The sequence below is a fragment of the Hyperolius riggenbachi genome, chromosome 12, assembly GCF_040937935.1.
Source record: "Hyperolius riggenbachi isolate aHypRig1 chromosome 12, aHypRig1.pri, whole genome shotgun sequence".
NCBI lineage: Eukaryota > Metazoa > Chordata > Amphibia > Anura > Hyperoliidae > Hyperolius > Hyperolius riggenbachi.
The window spans coordinates 138,895,605-138,906,844 of NC_090657.1; the positions used below are offsets into that span (position 1 = coordinate 138,895,605).

Below are 11,240 nucleotides of genomic sequence, written 5' to 3' on the forward strand. Positions count from 1 at the left end.
ATTTCTGGAGATGTACATCAACATAATGTGACAGACCACTGGTAATTGATTCCATACCAGCAATAATAGGTCTGCCCGGTGGATTAGTGCTACATTTGTGCACTTTTGGCAGGTGATAAAAAAAAATGAATTTTTGGTGTTTGTATATTGAGATACCGGTATTCATCATTATTCAGAATTCCGTCATCAAAACCTCATTTTATATGATCCCTGTAGTTGTTGAAGAAGAGATCTGTAGGTTCAAAAGTAAGTCGTTTATAATATGTGGGATCACTAAGGAGGCATATTGCTTCACCTACATAATCCTGTCTATTTTGTATGAAAATTCCCCCCCCCCCCCATCCCCCCCTTGTCGGCCTCTCTTATAACAATAGTATCATTATTTCCTAATAATTTAATGGCTCTCGTCTACATTCTAGTCAGATTGGTTTTTTTTGACAGGTTTATTTGATAATTTCAGAATTTCTGATGTGACCATGTTACAAAAAGTTTCCACTTGTGCACCCTTGTATTGGGTTGGATAAAAGGTTGGATAAAATTTGAACTGGTTTTTAAGAGAACATTGGTCAACATTGGTCTATGTATCAAATGGATTATTGATACAGCCCACGATATTAATATCTACAGGATGATTTACATTTTTCTGGTGTTTGAAAGTAAAATACCGTTGTAGGGATAATTTGCGGGCGTAGGAATGAAGATCTGTGAGCAATTGATAAGCATTTATTTTCTCACAGGGACAAAAAAAACAAACCTTTCTGGAGGACAGATGTTTCATCCTGGGAAATATTATATGAGGAAAGATTAAAAATAGGGACTAATTGGTGTTATCTATTCTGAGGGTCGGATTTGTTGTCTTTTGGAATGGGGCTCGTTTGTTCCCTCCCCGTTTTCCCCTTCTATGAGGTTTGACTCGGACAGTGTTCTTTTTAATCAACATAGGTTGATTACAGCCTGATATGCCAAACCATCGATCCTTCCTTGATTGGAAGTTGTTCAGATAGTGATCGATTCCAAAACCACATGGCAAGCTAAGTTTAGATAGATTTTAGCACAAATCTATTAAACATCGATCTTGCTGCAAGCGTTGTACAGTTCAATGTTGTCAGTGCAGCGTTATGTAGTGTTTTCTTTACACAGAGATTTTCTATCATGTCCAGTCACCCTTTTGCATGTTAAACTGTCCAAAATCAATATCAATGGAATTTGCTAGGACAAAATATGTCTGGCAATTTCAATCAAAGTGCTAGAATTGACCAGAAAAATCAATGCATGTGTAGCCAACTTAACCACCTGGGCTCAGGCGAACAATAAGCATACAAATACATACAAGTATACAAACACCTCAGAAAAGATTTGCGCTCTTGTGGCTACCCACAAAGACTAGTTCTTTGTAAAAACAAGGGTAAAAAAAACTCACCAGACCATGGAACAGTTGATAATGAGAAATAATGACGTAACATTCTGATACTGTAGTTAGCTGGAATGTTTAAGATAAAAGTAAGAGTCAGAGACTTCAGAAAAAGTTCTATTTAGAATTACCTCTACAAATACAATTATTTATCTCATAAGTTTATTTTCATTTCAGGTTTGCTCTAAATCAAGGAAGACCAGAACCATCAGGATTGTTTCTGCTGGTCAAAAAAAAAAAATTAAACTCTTCCTCTTCCCCTCACCTTACTAAAAAAAAAAAAAAAAAACTATGTTAAATACAATTATGCCTTCCTGAAACAAAAGGCATTTGCATATACTAAGCTCTGTGAGTCACTCCCACGATGAATCACTAAAATATTACTTCCAGTGAAAGACAGAGCCTGTAATGTAAGGATGTCTTGATGCTGCCAGGATCATAGTTACAGTTATTTGGATTGAAAAAAGACATACGTCCATCGAGATCAGGGCTGGGCCGAGGCAGAGGCAAGATAGGCTCCAGCCTCAGGGCGCAGTGTAGGAGGGGGTGCACAACTCACTCAGCTATCATTCCCCTATTGTGTTTAAAACAGAGAGAAGAAAAGGGGATAATTGGCAGTGACTGCAAGTCAGATAACTAGATATTAAAGAGACTCTGTAACAAAAGTTTCAGCCTTATTTCTTCTACCCTATAAGTTCCTATACCTGTTCTAATGTGGTCTGGATTACTGCAGCCGTTTCTAGTTGCACTGTCTCTGTAATATATCTAATCTTCTTTTCTTTGTCAAGCTTTGTCGACCCAGGGAGGAATGGGCTGCCTCTGTTGTAATGAATACAAGTTATGCACGCCCCCTGCAGGCTGAGTGTGCTTTGTTTACTCCTCACAGACAGTGATGCAGTTTGTGAGGCTGAGGGGGGAGGGAGCTGCCTGTCACATGCTTGCTGAGAAACTGTGAGAATCCCAGACTGGAGTGCAGATAATTCAATATGTAATAAAAACTAGTAGTATACAAACATCACTTCCTGGTTAGCGGCCATGTTTTTTGTTTGTAAACACTGCCTAAAACTGGCGATTAACCACTTTACCTTCCTTGCTACGCTTATCTACTCCCCACAAAACTTTACTTGAAGCTCAGGGGAGTAGATAGGCGTACTTGTGGTAAACAGTGTGCTGTATGCCCAATAAGCTATCTGATTATGTATATAGGGTATCATTTTAACCGTGACAAGTGAGAGAATAGATTTTGTGTTGTTTGACAACTGAGGGATAAGTCATGTAATTTTTTTTACCGGAAAACAGAATGAAAAGCAATAAAACTGTTATTTTCATGTACTCTATACCCCTAAATAAATACTTGTAAAAAAAAACCAAAAGTGACAGCATTGAAAATAGAATACATAGTTACCCTAGGGACTTAGCTTTTAAAATATGTATGCCATGTATTACTGTTAATCATGAAGATAAGGGCTTTTAATTACTGATAGAGTACAATGAGAAAACAAAAAACACAAACCAGAAACTAATATATTATCGCCATACATTGTACTGGGAACATTATTTAAATGTTGAGATAACCAGGACAAATTAGCAAATACAATGTGTGGGTTTTACCTATGGTAACATTGTTTATTTGAAAACTATAGTGCATGGAAATGGAGAAATAGTGTATTTTTTCTTTTTTTTTCTCATTTTTCCCTTTAAAATGCACAGATAATAGCATAATTACTAAAAGCAAATATCACCCTCACAAAGCATAATTTGTGGCAAAAAAAACAAGATATAGATCATTTACATCTGATGAGTAGCAATAAAGTTATTGGTGAATGAATGGGAGGAGCGCTGAAATGTGAAAATTGCTCTGGTTTTTAAGCAAAAAACCCTGTGGTGCTGAAGTGGTTAAAAGCCAGGATCGAGGCGGAAACGGCAAAGAGGGATCCAGGAGATCACAGTGACTCGATTGGTATGTTTTATATTGTACAAATTGGACAGTACAGATTCTCTTTAAGGTTTTGGGGGGATTGGGGGCCCTGGGGTGCCTCTTGGTCTAATAGCTATCAGTGTGGGACGGCTGGGGTGGGAGGGATGGAGGGGCGCACTTTGGTGTCTAAGTCTTGGGTGCTGGAGGACTTTGTCTCAGCTCTGATCGAGTTCAACCAGTAAATAAAGTACAACACTAGCCTGCACCCTCACATATCCCTGTTGATCCAGAGGAAGGTAAAAAAAACCCTTACAAGGCATGGCCCAATTAACCCCAAAAGGGAAAAAAAATCCTTTCTGACTCCAGTCCAGATAGCAACCAGATAAAATCCCTGGATCAACACAATCAGGATATTCCAAGTAATTATAGCCTTGGATGTCTTTCAATGCAAGGAAAGCATCTAAGATATAGAATTTGCCATAACTACTTCCTGTGGCAGTACATTCCACATGTTAATCACTTTTACTAAAGAACCCTTTCCTAAATAAATGGCTAAAACTTTTATCCTCTATGCGCAGATCATGTCCCCTAGACCCTAGTCCTTTGTAAGAAGCTCATCCGCTAAGCTTTAATATTTCCCTCTGATGTATTTATACATGTTCATTAGATCTCCTCTAAGGCGTCTTTTCACGTTGGGTCTCAGGGTTAATAACTCACCTGCTCGCCCGTAATTCATTAATGTCAGAACCCCACCCCTCCACGGCAAAGCTGCCATTGAGTTTTTATTCTCTACAGTCTTCTGAAGTTTTGGCCACACATACCTGGGATGCTGAGACCCTTTCACAGCTTGGTAGTCCTCACCTAACTGGTGGCTGTTAAGATGGGTCAGGCAGTGCAAACACAGTTGGGGGGGGGGGGCAACACTTCGAAATAATTCAGAAAAGATGGCCATGATGGTCTTGTCGATGGATTGGGCGGAGCTTCACCTGTCTAATGAATTAGGTGCCATTGGGTGTTATTAACTCTGAGATCCAGTATACAGAGGGTTGCAAAAGTATTTGGCCCCCTTGAAATTTTCCACATTTTGTCATATTACTGCCACAAACATGAATCAATTTTATTGGAATTCCACATGAAAGACCAACACAAAGTGGTGTACAAATGAGAAGTGGAACGAAAATCATACCTGATTCCAAACATTTTTTACAAATAAATAACTGCAAAGTGGTGCGTGCATAATTATTCGGCCCCCTTTGATCTGAGTGCAGTCAGTTGCCTATAGACATTGCCTGATGAGTGCTAATGACTAAATAGAGTGCACCTGTGTGTAATCTAATGTCAGTACAAATACAGCTGCTCTGTGAGGGCCTCAGAGGTTGTCTAAGAGAATATTGGGAGCAACAACACCGGGAAGTCCAAAGAACACACAAGACAGGTCAGGGATCAAGTTATTGAGAAATGTGAAAGCAGGCTTAGGCTAAAAAAAAGATTTCCAAAGCCTTGAACATCCCACGGAGCACTGTTCAAGCGATCATTCAGAAATGGAAGGAGTATGGCACAACTGTAAACCTACCAAGACAAGGCCATCCACCTAAACTCAAAGGCCAAACAAGGAGAGCGCTGATCAGAAATGCAGTCAAGAGGCCCATGGTGACTCTGGACGAGCTGCAGAGATCTACAGCTCAGGTGAGTGACTCTGTCCATAGGACAACTATTAGTCATGCACTGTACAAAGTTGGCCTTTATGGAAGAGTGGCAAGAAGAAAGGCATTGTTAAAAGAAAGCATAAGAAGTCCCGTTTGCAGTTTGCCACAAGCCATGTGGGGGACACAGCAACCATGTGGAAGAAGGTGCTCTGGTCAGATGAGACCAAAATGGAACTTTTTGGCCAAAATGCGAAACGTTATGTGTGGCGGAAAACTAACACTGCACATCACTCTGAACACACCATCCCCACTGTCAAATATGGTGGTGGCAGCATCATGCTCGGGGGGTGCATCTCTTCAGCAGGGACAGGGAAGCTGGTCAGAGTTGATGGGAAGATGGATGGCAAATACATGGCAAACTTGGAAGAAAACCTCTTGGAGACTGCAAAAGACTTGAGACTGGGGCGGAGGTTCACCTTCCAGCAGGACAATGACGCTAAACATAAAGCCAGGGCAACAATGGAATGGTTTAAAACAAAACATATCTATGTGATTGCAGCCTCCGTAGATGCACAGACGTGCGCGAAACGGCCGTCAGGCTTAACGACCCAGCACCCACCACACCACCAGGTACCCCACTTCTACTATTACCCACCTAATACGCAAGTCAGCTTTGCCTTTGCATGTACACTTTTATGCATGAAGCTAAGAATAAACACAGCTTACTAGCAGTGCCGGTTTTCCTTGCTTGTTTACCTCTCCTGCCACACTTTATATCTATGTGTTAGAATGGCCCAGTCAAAGTCCAGATCTAAATCCAATCGAGAATCTGCGGCAAGATCTGAAAACTGCTGTTCACAAACGCTGTCCATCTTATCTGACTGAGCTGGAGCTGTTTTGCAAAGAAGAATGGGCAAGGATTTCAGTCTCTAGATGTGCAAAGCTGGTAGAGACATACCCTAAAAGACTGGCAGCTGTAATTGCAGCAAAAGGTGGTTCTACAAAGTATTGACTCAGGGGGCCGAATAATTACGCACACCCCACTTTGCAGTTACTTATTTGTAAAAAATGTTTGGAATGATGTATGATTTTCGTTCCACTTCTCACATGTACACCACTTTGTATTGGTCTTTCACGTGGAATTCCAATAAAATTGATGCATGTTTGTGGCAGTAATGTGACAAAATGTGGAAAACTTCAAGGGGGCCGAATACTTTTGCAACCCACTGTATATTGTTCCTGTATGAGTTAAGCCTTACATGACAGGCTGTGGTTTTTTTTCACTGGTAGTACTCTAAGGGCCTGAGCCCACTAATGCAGTTGTGTCCGCTTTCTGTCCACTTTTCAGCATCTGTAACATTGATGTGTAACTGAAAAGCGGACACAACTGCGTTAGTGGGCTCAGGTCCTTAGAATGGTGAGTGAATATGCAAAAATCATTAATTTTACAACTCAGAAAAGACAGGAATATATCCAGAACTGCTAGCGTTCACAGCATGCCTATAGACTAATTCATTTTACAGAGCCATATAATGCAACTATCAGGCAGCTAATATGGGATATTAGCTCAATATATTAGCTCAATGCTATATTGTTTGGGGGGGATTGGGGAGATCCTCGCTCCAGTGAGCTGCTGATCCATCACCAGGCACAGCACTGCATGTTTGTTTACTAATACGGGATATGGGTTTATATACTGTAGCTCTGTGTTAGGATTTGCAAGAAAAAGTGACACTGGGAACCCAGTTAAGTCATGGAGAGGTAGAACCACAAGGATTTTTGTAGCTGTCCAAAAGAAACTAAAACATGCCCCTAAAAATAAAAAAAAGCTGAGCCAATAAAATGTTTTGCCCTCCTAAAACAGGGCATTTGCAATTATTCAGTTTCACATGGTAAAAAAAAAAATATATTCATAATAGGGGTTTCACTTTTTAGTAGTAGCTGCCAAATAAAAAAAAAGAGTTACATTAATGCATACCTTCCAAATTTCTGAGATGAGAAAGAGACACTTTTTATTGTTAACCTGTTTGGGCAAAAGGCACATCCCACCACACTCTCAAGCCTTGTTCACATCATAAATTTGCAAGCACTGAGCGATTTGAGAGTTTTTTTAGAAAAGCGTTTTTCTAAGCGCTTTTGCAGAGCGAGTCGTTTTTTAACTTCCTGATGTCAGTCAGGAAGTGAACTCTTTCACCTGGAAATGAATAAATACAATAGCTATCATTCACAAAGTATTACCGCATTCGGCGATGCAGAAAACAGCTGACTGTGCCAAGCACTTAGCAAAATGTCAATTCATAAAAGCAGTTACCGCATGAAAAGCTGAAATACCGAGCAGTGAGATGAATTACTGACTTGTCAGAATCAGAATCATCAGAATCAGAATCATTTTATTTATCGCCAAGCACGACTTGGTTGTGCCCGGAATTGGGCTTGGCACAAGCAGGTACAGAAAAAGGACAGGCAACAGAGATAACAGGTAGCATACATCAAACATAATGTAGTACAGTGGTGATACACAACAGAGAAAAACCTTGTAGTACAGTGGTGATACTCAACAGAGTAGTACAGTGGTGATACACAACAGAGAAAAACCTTGTTCGCAGTAAATATGTAGATCTGCCATGCAGACATGCTTAAGGGATGGTTCTGGTTAGTTGAAGAGCGAGCTGATGGGAGGACAGTGCGGTGGTGGAGGGGGGTGGGAGTGAGTGTAGAGAGTTCAGTGATTTGAACGCTGGGGGAAGAAACTGTTCCTGTGTCTTGAGGTCCTGGTGTAGATGGACCGATACCTCTGGCCCGAACGGAGCCGAATGAAGAAGTGAGAGCCTGGGTGTGAGGGATCGTTAGCGATCTGCAAAGCTCTGGAGCACAGTCTGGTGTTGTAGAGGAGGTCCAGCGGGGGGGGGGGGGAGAGGTTTTCCAATGATTCTTTCCGCCGATTTGATGACCCTCTGTAGCTTGTGTCTATCACTGGCAGAGGAGCCAGCATACCAGACCAATATAGAAGCGCACAGGACAGATTCAATTGTGGCTGAGTAGAAGCTTGTCAGAAGTTTCTGGTCCATACCGAACTTCCTCAGTTGGCGGAGGAAGAATAGTCTCTGCTGGGCTTTCCTCTGGATGGAGGTGGTGTTGGCCTTCCACCTCAGGTCGTTGGAGATGGTTGTGCCCAGGAGACGAGTGCAGGGGACTTGTGCGACTTCCGTACCTTCAATATGGATTGGGGGTGGGATGGGGGCGCGCTTCCTAAAGTCTATGATCAGCTCAACAGTTTTTGCGGTGTTGAGCACCAACCCATTCACCCTACACCAGTTGCAGATACTTTCGACTTGGTGACGGTAAGCCTTCTCATCGTTGTTGGAGATGAGTCCAACAATGGTGGTGTCATCCGCAAATTTGATAACTTTGACGGAGCTTTCAGTGGATTCGCAGTTGTTTGTATACAGAGAGAACAGGATTGGTGACAGGACGCAGCCTTGTGTTGGTGGTCCTTGGTTGAGAGAGGATGGCACACAGCTTCACGACCTGGGATCTGTTTGTGAGGAAGTCAGTGATCCACAGGCGCAGGGAGGGGTGGACATTGAGCGCAGCAAGGTTCTCCTGAAGTATTTTAGGGCTGATGGTGTTAAACGCCGAGCTAAAGTCAAGGAGGAGGATCCTGGCGTATGAGTTTGGTCTATCCAGGTGCTTGTAGACTGACTACAGGCAGATGTTGATGGCGTCGTCGGTGGACCTGTTCGCTCTGTATGCAAACTGGTGTGGGTCTAGCAGGGGCTCTGTTGAGACTTTTAGCAGAGGCATGACCATGCTCTCAAAAGTTTTCATAATGATGGATGTGAGAGCCACAGGTCTGAAGTTGTTGAGGTCGGTGACTCCCTGCTTCTTGGGTACAGGGATGATGGTCGACCTCTTGAAGCAAGCAGGAACTTTGCCTTCCTGGAGGGATCTGGTAAAGATGGCAGAGAGAATAGGAGCTAGCTGTTGTGCACCGGTTTTCAGGCATGCTGGTGACACACCATCTGGGCCTGAGGCTTTCCTAGTGCTTAGCCTTGACAGGTGCCTCAGGATGTCACCCTTGTTCGCAGTCAGAGACGGTGAGTTTGGGCATGGAGCAGGCGGGGTGGAGGAAGGAGCAGGTGGCTTCGGGAGCCCTGCACATGCTGCTTGGTTCTCGAAGCTGCAGTAGAATTCACTGAGGTTCTCAACAAGCTCAGTGCTGGGATTTGCATGTTGAGGCGGGAGGGGGGGGGGGCTTATAGTTGGTGGCAGCCCTGAATCCTTTCCATACAGCTCGAGGGGTCGTTTGAGGAGAGTTTCTGTTTCAGCTTTTCCCCATAGCTCTTTTTGGCATCTCTCAGTTCCTTGTTCAGGTTGTTTTTTGCCTTCATGTAGTGCTCCTGGTTACCAGTCCTGTGTGCAGCTTTCTTACAATACCGCAGATGTCGTAGTTTTTTGGTGAACCATGGTTTGTCGTTTGGATAAAGTTTAAAAGTTTTTGTTGGTATACACTGGTCCTCATAGAAGCTAATATATGATGACACGTTGTCTGCCCACTCATCTAGGTTTGGTGATTCCAGGGCCTCCCAGTCCGTGCAGTCGAAGCAGGCTTGAAGTTGTAGCTTAGCCTCACTTGACCATACTTTGGTGGACTTCAGGTCTGGTTTTGCAGTTTCCAGGCGCCTCTTGTAGGTTGGGATCAGGTGGATGAGGCAGTAATCGGATGAGCCTAGTGCTGCCCACGGAACGGCCTTATATGCACCTTTCAGGACCGTGTAGCAGTGATCAAGGGTGTTAGTGTTCCTGGTGGGGCAGGTAATATGCTGGTGGAAGCGTGGTAGCTCTTGGTGGAGCTTGGCCCAATTGAAATCCCCCATTATAATGAACAGAGAGTCTGGGAGGGACGTCTCCCACTGCGTGACTGTGTCGCTGAGAATGCGCAGGGCAGATTTGACATCAGCATCTGGGGGGATGTATGCGCCAACAAGGACATAAGAAGAGAACTCCCTGGGCGAGTAATTACCTCAACACATCAGTAAATGTTAATTCATAAAGATTAGAACAAGGCGGTAATGGCACGGAAGAATACTGCCTGCTTTGAAGAGGTAATAAGAGAGCGTTAAAAGCGAAGTCTATGGCCTTAATTCACTAAGCAGTTTTTACTAGTCTACTGATGATTTTTAGTCTACTGATGATTTGATCAGTTGCATCAAGGGGGAATTCACTATTACCAAATGTATTCGACTTGTTTTTAGACCTGGTCTAAACCATTTGGTAATTAGGTGGGTAAAGCAGGGGAAATGATCAAAAGATGCAGTTAACAAACAAGTAGCTATGACTGACATCCTTCTCCTTTGATGAGCTCTCCTTTGCATACAATTAAACTTCTGCATAATTAATTCAAAAGGTTCCATCTTCACATCTAAAATACCTCACATAATAACTTTAGCTACAAGAAATCAGTTGGTCTAATCTCTGTCAGTAAAAGTGGGCGTGGTTACTCCCTGTTTGCCTTTGTGAATTGTGTAATTACTGAATGTTAGACCAGGTCTAAAAACTGGTCTAAAACATTACACCAAACCATCAGTAGACTAAAATCCATCTGTAGACTAGTCTAAACTGCTTAGGGAATTAAGGCCATTGTGGGACTGTGTGTTGTTAATGGAGACGCAGAGAGATCTCCCCCTAGGCAGCAGTAACTAGAGAGGAACAAACAAGGCTTCCCCTGAATACCTTAGGCTGTGTTGAACCTCTTGGGTTCCTGCTTTTAAGATGTGTATTTCCCATCACATCCCAAAGCCTGCCATGTGTAAAGTTTCTTGAAGTTCTTCTATGCTGTGGCAATTACATGGATTGTTAAGAAAGACTAATAGACAGATTCAGAGCAAGAAGAGGCAGTATAACAAAACATGTACATCTAAAGGGGATGCCTCTTATATTGTAATGCCCTCACTGCACCGAAAACAGGAATGTAACAAAAACACAGGCAGCTACTCTTCTCATGTTACCGACAGTTGGGCTTCGGTAAATCCCTGCACTTCTAACACAGTTAGGCCGTCATCACACCTCCAGTCAGGCTGTCATCACACTTCCAGTCAAGCCGTCATCATACCTTCAGTCCGGCCTGCGTGACACCTCCAGTCAGACCATCATCAAACCTCCAGCCAGGCCCTCAACGCACCTCCAGTCAAGCTGTCATCAAACCTCCAGTCAGGCCGTCATCACACCTCCGGGCAGACTGTCATCACACCGCCAGTCAGGCCAT

The 11,240-nt window shown here is 43.0% G+C and overlaps 1 protein-coding gene across 4 annotated transcripts in view; it reads right to left on the reverse strand.

Moving 5' to 3' along the window:
* SNX21 (sorting nexin family member 21) overlaps nt 1-11,240 on the reverse strand; it is a 368,146-nt gene that overhangs the window by 354,697 nt on the left and 2,209 nt on the right. For all 4 annotated transcript variants that reach the window (XM_068263250.1, XM_068263247.1, XM_068263249.1 and 1 more), the window contains exon 2: nt 1,421-1,480. The gene's annotated coding sequence lies outside the window, so the exon portion shown is untranslated. The remainder of the gene's footprint in view (nt 1-1,420; nt 1,481-11,240) is intronic.